The 8861-nt window shown below is 36.9% G+C and overlaps 1 non-coding gene across 1 annotated transcript; it reads left to right on the forward strand.

Moving 5' to 3' along the window:
• The first annotated feature begins 230 nt into the window (after positions 1–230).
• Positions 231–337, forward strand: LOC145641354 (small nucleolar RNA R71). Its single transcript, XR_014115390.1, has one exon. It is a non-coding gene; the product is annotated as a small nucleolar RNA R71 (small nucleolar RNA).
• Positions 338–8861: the final 8524 nt, after the last annotated feature.

Here is an 8861-nt window from a genome sequence, read left to right on the forward strand (position 1 = left end):
AGGTTAATTGAGCTTGCAAAAAGGATACAGAGTCAACATTATGCTTCCCCTTGATAGCAAAGCCTCTAGGATTCCCATATTGGGAATTATGTATCGCCATATCTTCGATAACTTGACCTGCATCATCAACATTAAGATTCATAAACCTCCCACTAACTGTAGAATCTAAGATTATTCTAGATGAATTTCCAATGCCATTGTAAAAGGCTTGGATTAACTGCCATTGTGCCAAATTATGGTGGGGGCATTCTATTTGTAGGTCCTTTAACATCTCCCAAGCCTCATATAAAGTTTCATCGACTTCTTGGGCAAAGTTCTGAATTGCACTCCGTAGTACAACTGTTCTCTTTATAGGATAATTTTGTCATAAAAATTCAAAACAAGATTTTCCCAGTCAGTTATACCAAGTACAGTTCTATTAAATCCATTAAACCATAATTTAGCTTTTCCAGTCAAAGAAAAAGGAAAGAGAATCTCCCTGATTTGGTCTTGTGTGACCCCAGCTTGCTTGATGGTATTACAATATTGACAATAGTCTGCAATATGAAGATTTGGGTCTTCACCCTTAGCTCCACTAAATTGCTTCCTTTCTATCATTGTTATAAATTGAGGTTTAATCTCAAATTGTACCCCATCAAGAGCTGGAGTGGGAGTAAGGTGTGGAAAATCTATAAGCTTTGGTTGTGAGTAATCATTAAGCTTCTTTGGAGCCGTCATCTCTGATTCAGGACCTGATGATAACTCTGAATTGCTAGAATCAATTGGAGGATCTCGGTGATTATTATTATCACCAGAATCCGCCAGAATTTGCCTGTAAAGATTCTTCTGTCTATGGAAGGATCGTTCGATCTTAGGATCGAATGGGATGTAACCTGATCTGGAACACCTTGGCATAAACAAAAAACACTAAAAGCAAATATGAGACTTACCTTAAAGAACTAATGTTCTTTGAGGCAAAAAGAAATAACCTAGACTACAAAAATAATCAGAAATAAAAATAAAACCGTTTCCCTGGCAACGGCGCCAAATTTTTACAGGCTAAAGTCGTATCACCTAATCAAAAGTAATTCCTAAAACCACTAACTAATAAAAGATAGGGAAGTAGGGTCAAATCCACAGGGAAACAAGTCTTTTTATGCCTAATTAACTAATATAATCTAGATTATGAAGTAACCAAAATATTATAATCAAAAGAAACTAAACTACGAAGATTAAGAATAAGGAGAAAACAATGAATTAAAAGGCCTAGGGCATAGCTTCACCAACAAATAATATTCCAGGGTAAAACATAATAATCAATGCATACATTAATCAGATTATAAAGGGCTTTCGCTACGTATTACAATCACACAATTAATTTATCGGTATTAAATCTCATCTCTCTAATCTTGACTTAACCATTTATAAATTAACCTGCCTATTAAAACTAGACCTAAACATCAATTCTCATCTCTCGAATCTCGAATCAATATTGTCAAACTCATGCATAAAAGTTTTGTGCAAATCTAGTCACAGAGCATTAAATCAATCAACAGGAAATTAATCTAGCATTGACAATTAACAACAATAAATTACCCCTTCATATTATTTACGGATCCCCATAAACCCTAGAAATAGAACTACTCAAACATAATTAAACCTAAACAAGTCAAATTAATAAAACAAGAAATGATCAAAAGAATAAACATAAATAATTAAGATTAAGAGGAAAGAAATCGTTACCAAAGAAATCTGGAATTAAGAATAGAGTTCAGAACAAAGTATAAGAGATAAATAGAAAACTAATCAAAAAGCTAAGTAGAGAGAGAAAATCTAAGAAAGAATTAATAAAGAGTAAAAGAGGATCCTAAACTCGCTTTACGGAAAAGTTTTTATACTAAGCGAGAATCCTAAACTAAAACAAACTTAAACGTCAATAATTAACCCCTAATAATAACACGCGCCCGATCGGGCGCGCCTTTTTCCTTCAGGTACATTTCCTCGCGTCCGGCCGGGCGCGAGTTTGGGCGCAAGCCTTGCTTCCCTCGCCCGGCTGAGCGCGCCTCCGGGCGCCAGCTTCTTTGGCCGGGCGGCACTCTTGGGCCAATATTTGGACTTTGATTGAGCTTCAATTCTTCGATCAAATATAGATTTTTGTTGGACTTAATGATTTTGATGATGACACAACCTCACTTACTTACAAACTAATAAGTGCTTGATTGTTTAAGTGTGTACTCAGTTACAAAGACTATGAGAATGAAGTGTCTTGTAAAAATACCATGAGGAACAAGAAGGCTAGAAGCAGAGCTATCCATATGAAAGAGTTCCCTCACAGGAACTAGCGCTTCAGAAATGAAGACTAGAGAAGAGATGGTTCCCTTAGGGAACAGAAGCTTCAGAGAAGAAGCCTCATCAAGAGAAGAGAAGTTCCTCCCATGGAACAGAAGCCTCGGAGTAGAACCTTCATCTGAGAACATGAAGACTAAAATATATTTTATTTTCTAGGATTTATGTAACTATAAGATAATAATTAGCACTCGAAAAATCTGTGTGGAATTGGTCTAAAAAGATAAAATTGTGCATGCTAGTTTTTAGGAAAGTGGTTAAGTTTTTAACGATTATCTTTTTCTTAACCAAAAAGATTTTATTTCTAATTTTCTAAAAATATCTTCTGTAAATAAAATCTCCCACGTTTTTTAAAAACTTGCGGCCTACTCCTCTCTGATTTTCTTCAAGTCATGGTCTTGCACATTGAGGAGTTCATGTTTCCTTTATTTTAGGAACATGATCTTCTTTGTGGTTTGGAGTAGTGGCGTAATGGAATTGCTGCACAAAGAGGATTTTCCAAAGCGTTTATTGATCTATAAACATCCATTAATTTCAGAAGGAAAAACTCACCCTTGCTCACATAAGTTTTCAAGCTTCAAATCGAGTCAAGTGTCAATTCCACACAAGTTCATTAGAGTGTGCTTAATGTTCTAATACTAGAGTTTGTTTATTTTTCACGTTGTAATTTGGGGAATGGGGAAGTTCGAGTGAACGTTTGTGTATGAGAAAGAGAAGTGAAAAAGAGAAGTGAAAGAGAAGTGTGAAGTGAGAAGAGAGAAATAGAAGAGAAGAGTAACAAGTTGGGTGACTTGTTCTTTAGGGTCTCAAGTTCATAGAGGAACTTGAGTTTGAGTCGTTAGCTTGTAATAGGATCATTTGCCCTATTATAGTGAAGATTCTTTTCCCAAAATCCCAAGTGGTCGTGGTTTTTCTTCTTGTTAGTGCCAAGGAGTTTTTCACGTAAAATCTCTCTTGCATTCTTTAGTTCCTTTAGTTAATCTTTCAATTCCTTTAGCTAACTTAATTTTAATTCCGCAAAAGTTTTGCTAATCTCTCATACTACAATCCAACCCCCCCTTCTTGTAGTATTCTTTAAAAAAACAATTGGTATCAGAGCCTAACTTCTAGGAAAATCAGGAAACCCTGAAGAAGAAAGGTCTTGGAGAAATCGAATACTCATGAAAAGCTCGAGGAAGGATACTCAACTCAAAGGCCTCCTATGTTCAACGGCAAGTTCTATACTTACTGGAAGAACCGCATGAAGATCTTTATCAAGCCAGAGAACTACCAAGTCTGGAGGGTCATCGAGGTTGGTGATTTCAAAGTCACCAAAACTAATGCTCAGAATGAGGTAATCCCTAAGCCTATGTCTGAATATGAAAAAGAGGACTTTGATAAAATGGAAATTAATGTTATGGCTGTGAAATTGCTCCACTATGGACTTGGACCTCACGAACACAATCGTGTTATGGGGTGCAAGAACGCTAAGGAAATCTGGGATTTGCTATAGATTACTCATGAAGGAACTAATAAGGTTAAACGCTAAAAAATCGATCTACTTATGTCTAAGTATGAAAGATTTGAGATGCAGCCTAAGGAAACCGTTCAAGAGATGCTAACCCGTTTTACTAACATCATAAATGAGTTGGTTTCCCTTGGTAGAAAGATTCCTACAGATGAGCAGGTTACGAAGGTTCTTAGAAGTCTTCCACAAGATGAGAGATGGTGAGCTAAGGTGACAGCCCTTCAAGAAACGAAGGACTTTCAAAGTCCAATATTGAACAACTAGCAGGTTCTCTTATGACTCATGAGCTACACCTTGGAGTCAACAATGAACCCATGAAGAACAAGGGATTGGCTCTTAAGGCTGATGAGGAGGAAGACTCGGAAGTGGACGAGGATGAGGCTGCCCTAATTGTGCGAAGGTTCAAAAAGATGTTCAAGAAAGGCCGAACCTCAAGGATCTTCGAGAAAAAGACCTCAAATTTAAAGCCTGACAACAGCTGCCACAAGTGTGGATCCCCAGATCACTTTATCAGAGATTGTCCCCTTTAGGAAAATGATAAAGGGAAAGGAAAGGCTAAGGAACAGGGAAGAGAAAAATTTAGCAAAGCAAACTATCAAAAGTCAGACATGAGGAAGGCCATGATAGTAGCCTGGGGAGACTTAGAAAGTGAAGAAGAAGATGATGACCAACTAGAAGAGGAGACGGCCAATCTCTTTTTGATGGCCAGATCAGATGATGAAAAGGCTTACCTTGAGGAACTCCAGAAAGAGGTATTTCTTGATCCTAAACAGCTTAAAACTCTCTCTAAAGATGTCTTGATAGATATATGTCTAGAAGAAGAAGAATTCTTTAGAAACACTTGTGTGAAATTGAATAAATGTGAAAAAGCTCTTAAGGTTTGCAAAGAACATGGTGCTTGGTTGGAAACAACCTATGCCAAGTCTCAAAGCAAACTAAGAGAACTTGATTGTAAATACAAACACATAACTGAGATAGCTGATAGAATTAAGAATGAAATTATTCTTCTGAATGTTGAATTAACTCAGTATAAGCTCATAAATTCTGATATCAGTTCTAGCAGTTCCTCAAGCGATCAGTTGCTTAAATTCAATGTTGATTTTGAAAATCTGAAAAATGAGCTTTCTACTTTAAAACCCCAAAAGGATCAACTTGAGTCAGAACTGAATGATAGAAAGGATAGAAGTATTGACCCAAAAGTCATACCTAAGTGTATAGCTGAAGCTCAAGGAAAAAGAACTGAAGGCCTTGGTTATATGACCAAGAGGAAAGGTAAGCAAAAGAAATATGTTGAGCTTCCTAGCATGAAGGTATGTACTTTTTGTGGTAAGAATGGACATCTCTATGGACAGTGTAGGGTAAGAGAAGAAGCTGATAAAAGAAATGTAAAACAAGTGTGGGTCAAGAAAACTGATATTGCATCCACGTCTAAGGAACCCAAGGAAACCTGGGTTCCTGATCCTAATGCTTAGTTTCTTGCAGGTCCTAGTAAGGGGGAACAACTCGTGGTATCTCGACAGCGGTTATTTAAAGCATATGACAGGTGATAAATCAAAATTCCTCTCACTAGAAGACTACCCTGGAGGAACAGTAACCTTTGGGGATAATAAGAAGGGCGAGATCATTGGAAAATGCAAAATTGGTAGATCAAAATCTCATTCCATTGATAATGTGTTCCTGGTCGAGGGCTTAATGCACAATTTGCTTAGTATATCACAATTCTGTGATAAAGGAAATTCTGTAAGTTTTACTTCTAACTCTTGCAACATCATCAACAACAAGTCAGGAAAGGTTGTTCTAGAAGGAACTAGAAGAGGGAACACTTATACAGTTGACCTCAACTTAATCTTAAGGAACAACCTTACATGTCTGAGTGTTGTTGAAGATTATCCCCTGCTATGGCATAAACGTTTTGGACATGCTAGATTTTCATTACTGGACAAGCTAAGGTAAAGGAACTTGGTTGTGGGACTTTCTATTATAAAGTTCCTACAGAACAAAGTTTGTGATGCATGTGTGAAAGGAAAGCATGTTCGCTCATATTTTAAATTGAAGAAAATGGTGAGCACTACAAAGCCTTTGGAATTAATCCATATGGATTTGTGTGGTCCCATGAGAATTCAAATAAGGAGTGCCAAGAAATATGTTTTGGTTATTATTGATGGTTATTCCAGATTCACTTGGGTTATTTTTCTTTCTAGTAAAGATGAAAATTTTAACGAGTTAGTTGCTTTTGCCAAGAAAATACAAAAAATCAGTGGTCACTCCATAGTCCATCTCATATCAGATCACGGAACTGAATTTGAGAACTCAAGATTCGATGAGTTTTGCAGGAAAAATGGCATGAATCATAATTTCTCAGCTCCAAGGACTCCCCAACAGAATGGAGTGGTAGAAAGGAAGAATCGAACCCTTGAGGAAATGGCTAGAACGATGCTGATTGCAAGTGGATTGCCAAGGAACTTCTGGGCTGAAGCCGTGAATACAGCATGTTACATTCTTAACCGGGTAACAATCAGAAGTATCATCAACAAGACTCCCTATGAACTATTCAGGGGACGGAAGCCAAACATATCTCATCTTAGAGCCTCTGGTTGTAAGTGCTTTGTACATAAGAATGGTAAGAAAAACCTAGGGAAATTTGATGAAAGAAGTGAAGAGGCTATATTTCTAGGACATGCCTCTGATAGCAAGTTTTATAGAGTTTATAATAAAAGCTCAATGTGTGTTGAGGAAAGCATTCATATAATCTTTGATGAAGTTAACCAATTTGTGAGTGTGCAGGAACTAGAAGATGATAATGATTTTGAAATTTGATTGATAAGAGACAGGGATGAAGAAAAGACTCAAAAGCAAACCAAAGAAAAGCAGCCTACTCCAGAAGAGGAACATCAAGAAAATGGAGAGGTTCCTCAACCAGATGAACAGGTGAATGAGGAACAAGCAGAAGAAGCAAAAGGAACCGAACCAGAAGCTCCTCAAATTGGAGTTCCAGCAAGGGAATTTCAACCCAGGCCATTCAAGTATCAAGGCTCCCATCCAACTGATCTAATTATCAGTGATATAGGAAAAGGAACTCAAACAAGATCACAAATGAGGAACTACTGCGCATTCCATGCATTTATGTCCATTTTAGAGCCAAGAAATCATCAAGAAGCCTTGGGAGATGCTGATTGGATAGTGGCCATGCAAGAGGAACTCAATGAGTTCAAAAGGAACAAAGTCTGGCACCTTGAGCCAAAGCCTAAGGGAAAGAAAGTGATTGGGCTCAAATGGGTGTTCAAGAACAAGCTTGATGAACATGGCACCATAGTAAGGAACAAGGCTAGATTGGTTGTGAAGGGCTACAACCAACAAGAAGGTATTGATTTCGATGAAACCTTTGCTCCTGTAGCTAGATTAGAAGCTATTAGAATCCTAGTGGCTTTTGCTTCTTTTATGGGTTTCAAACTCTATCAAATGGATGTGAAATGTGCTTTTCTAAATGGTTGCTTAAATGAGGAGGTGTTTGTTGAACAACCTCCAGGTTTCGAAAATCTTAAATTTCCAAATCATGTTTTTAAGCTTGATAAAGCTCTCTACAGGCTCAAACAAGCTCCAAGAGCCTGGTATGAAAGGCTTTCAAAGTTTCTACTGAAAAATGATTTCAAAAGAAGAAAAGTAGACAAGACTATTTTTCTTAAATCTCGAGGAACTGATTTGTTAGTTGTACAGATCTATGTAGATGATATTATATTTGGTGCTACTAACAATGGTTTGTGCAAGTACTTTGCTGAGCTAATGGGTTGTGAATTTGAGATGAGTATGATGGGTGAATTGAATTTCTTCTTTGGACTTCAAATAAAGCGAACAGCTGAAGGAATAATGATTCACCAACAGAAGTATGTCAAGGAACTTCTAAAGAAGTACAACATGGAGAATGCCAAGACAAATCATACACCTATGGGAACAGCAACAAGACTTGATTAGGATCCACAAGGAACAAGTGTGGACCAAACCACTTACAGAGTTGGTTCATTGCTATATCTAACAGCTAGTAGGCCTGACATTTCTTTTAGTGTTGGATTGTGTGCTAGATTTCAGTATAACCCTAAAGAATCACATCTAACAGTTGTTAAGAGAATTTTGAGATACCTCAAAGGAACAGATGACCTGTGTCTGTTCTATCCTAGAAGTGATGACTTTATGCTTAGAGGATTCACAGATTCTGACTATGCAGGTGACCTAATCAATAGTAAAAGCACCTCAGGTATGGTTCAGTTCCTTGGCTCTTGTCTAGTTTCTTGGGGTTCCAAGAAACAAAATACTGTTGCATTGTCTACTGTGGAGGCTGAGTATGTAGCAGCAGCTGCTTGTTACTCTCATGTTCTTTGGATAAAACAACAGTTACGTGACTTTGGTATTAAATTTAATTGCATTACTATCTATTGTGATAACACTACTGCAATTTCCATATCCAAAGATCCAGTCAATCATTCAAGAGTTAAGCATATTCATATAAGGCATCATTTCCTTAAGGATAATGTTGAAAAGGGTTTGATTAAATTAGATTTCTGCCAAACTGACAATAAAATTGCAGATATATTAACAAAACCCTTTAATAGAGAAAGGCATGAGAAGATGAGAATGGAACTTGGGATGATTAAGTTATACTGAGAAAAATGCATCAAGTTCCCTCAAGTATGAAGCTCAAACTGACATGCTTAATCTGTCGTATACTGTACACAAGTGTTATATGTTTAATTACATAGTTAAGACGGGTTATGAGAAGGAGTAATATTTACTAGCGGCATGTAAATTTGAAAGTCATAGAATATGAAAAGTCCAAAATTGGTTGCATGAGCCTTGTTGATTTGTTCCGTGTATCAAGTTGTATTTGCAAGTGTTCTTTATTGATAAAGTTCAAGAGATAAAGTTTTTGTGTTTATCCAATTCTCAAAATTCCAATTTTTTATCTAAACACAAAATTCTGATGAATGCATCTAATATTCATCATTATCCTTTGTTCAAAAGTATCCCAAGTGCAATA

The sequence above is a fragment of the Chenopodium album genome, chromosome 7, assembly GCF_948465745.1.
Source record: "Chenopodium album chromosome 7, dcCheAlbu1.1, whole genome shotgun sequence".
NCBI classification, from domain to species: domain Eukaryota; kingdom Viridiplantae; phylum Streptophyta; class Magnoliopsida; order Caryophyllales; family Amaranthaceae; genus Chenopodium; species Chenopodium album.